The 2117-nt window shown below is 20.1% G+C and overlaps 1 non-coding gene across 1 annotated transcript, besides 1 other annotated feature; it reads right to left on the bottom strand.

The window, feature by feature from the left end:
- Window positions 1-6: 6 nt before the first annotated feature.
- Window positions 7-290: a repeat region.
- Window positions 291-933: 643 nt separating this feature from the next.
- EHI_089320 lies at window positions 934-1015 on the bottom strand. The gene has a single exon. It is a non-coding gene; the product is annotated as a tRNA-Leu (tRNA).
- Window positions 1016-2117: the final 1102 nt, after the last annotated feature.

Here is a 2117-nt window from a genome sequence, read left to right as displayed (position 1 = left end):
TGTGTTTATTATAATGTTTGTTTCTATTGAAGTTAATATTAAAGTGTTTATGAAAATGAAAATGAATAAAATTATGAATGAAATAAACCAAATTATTAATGTAGTGATTGCTATGATAATAATTATTAGTATGATAATAATTAATAATATAATGATTCATATATTTCTGTCAATTCTTTTTATACCTATTTCACTCATTCTTCTATCATTTATATTTATTGTTTTATATGAAATTATCTTGCTCTGATTATTTGTTTTAATATTATTTGTTATGTTTCTTGTCATTCATCAATTTCTTTATAATTAAATAAAAAGAGAAAGAATCAGAATGATTCAAATAAGTTAAAAAATAAAATTAATGTTGAATTGATAGAATAATGAAATAAAAGAAAATGATAAGAAAGAAATACATAATTATACAATTAGTACTAATGTATATGTTTATTCATTATTAGAATATGATAAAAGTGAAGAATAAGTAACACCTTTAACAAATAATAGAAAGACAGTATATTGAATTAGTCATGTTGTATTATTATTTTTTCATTATATAATATTTAATTTATTCTTTTGATATTCTTTTTGTGTTATTTCATTTTATTATTTGATATTTATCATTGAAAACAATATTATTTGAATTAATAATACAATTATTTTCTATTGAATATTACAACACAATTAGTTGGTTATTCTCTTCATTTTTATTTTGACTTTCTTGTTTATTTCAATTTATATCTATTCATGTCATTTCTTTCATATATATCAATTATATTCATTAATTTTTATTCTTGTTTCAATTCTTGTTTCTTGTTGTTAATCAATTATTTATCATTACATCATTTGACAATAAAATGAGTATTATCCATTTTCTATTATGTTTAAATAAAAATAAAAATTTTTAGAATAACCTTCTAATTTTAATAAAAATAAAAATGCACGAAGTGGGGTTTGATCCCACGCATCTTTCGATATCCGCGCCTAAAGCGGACGCCTTAGACCACTCGGCCATTCGTGCTTCTCTTTATATTACTTTTTCTTCTCTTATTAGTCTTTTTCTTCTTTTAACTCTTTCTTATCCGTGTTGTGTCTTATTCCTTTGAATATTATGTTTTGATGTTTTCTTTATCATCATATTATTTATAGTATATTCACTGTTTAACTCAATTTCTTTATTTCATAGTTTTTGTTCTTATTGTGATTTAAATGTGTTAATGTGTTTTATTTGTGTTTTGATAAATTGAAATTTGTTAAATAAAAAGATGAAATGAATAAGACATATCATTATTAAATTATGTATTTCATAGTTAATACAACAATCTGTGTTTATTAGACATATCATTGGATGACATATTACATTTTGTCATTGTTCTGAATATCAGTCAATTGTTCTTCTTATAAAGAATTACCCTCATTTATTTTTTTATAAAGTATAAACAATTCATTAATTATTTATAAGAATATGTCTATGATAATAATCACCTTCAATAAATGTTAGTAAACTATGAAGTGTATTTCAATTGTTTTTTAGTTTTTTTTTATTTTTTGTTTTTTCAAACTTTTTTTTAAAAATTGTTTATCTTTTTGATGGTTGTTCTTCTAAATAATACTAGATTTCATGTATTATTCATATACGTTTGAATGAAGTTTTGATAGAATTTCAGTTTCATGTATGGTTATCAATGTGTTTTGTTTCATTAATTGAGTCTCATTCTTCATATAAAACATGGTTAATGATTCTAAAACTGTGTGAGTGTAACTCATTGATTATTTCATAATTTTCTTGATATTTCATGTTATTTTGTGTAATTAAAAATTATTTCAATTAAATATGATTGTTAAATGATTATTTTTAATGATTCTATATATCATAATTCACATATGAAAGAATAAGAATAATATCATAAAGTCAATTTCTATTTGAAAAGAAATAATAATTCTATTTTGTGTTACATTTTCCTTTTTAATTGTTAGTTCAATACAAAAGAAATTGTAAATAGATTTTATTTGTTGACTCTATATTGCTGAATTTCATTACTTTGATTATAAATAATACAAGTTGTTATTAAATATAATGAATATATAATAGACACTGAATATAAATAATTGTTAAATCATTT

This window comes from Entamoeba histolytica, genomic scaffold (assembly GCF_000208925.1).
Source record: "Entamoeba histolytica HM-1:IMSS scf_1104750517661 genomic scaffold, whole genome shotgun sequence".
Taxonomy (NCBI): domain Eukaryota; phylum Evosea; order Mastigamoebida; family Endamoebidae; genus Entamoeba; species Entamoeba histolytica.
The sequence above is the reverse complement of the archived record's forward strand: the minus strand, read 5'-3'. Positions and strand labels throughout refer to the sequence as shown.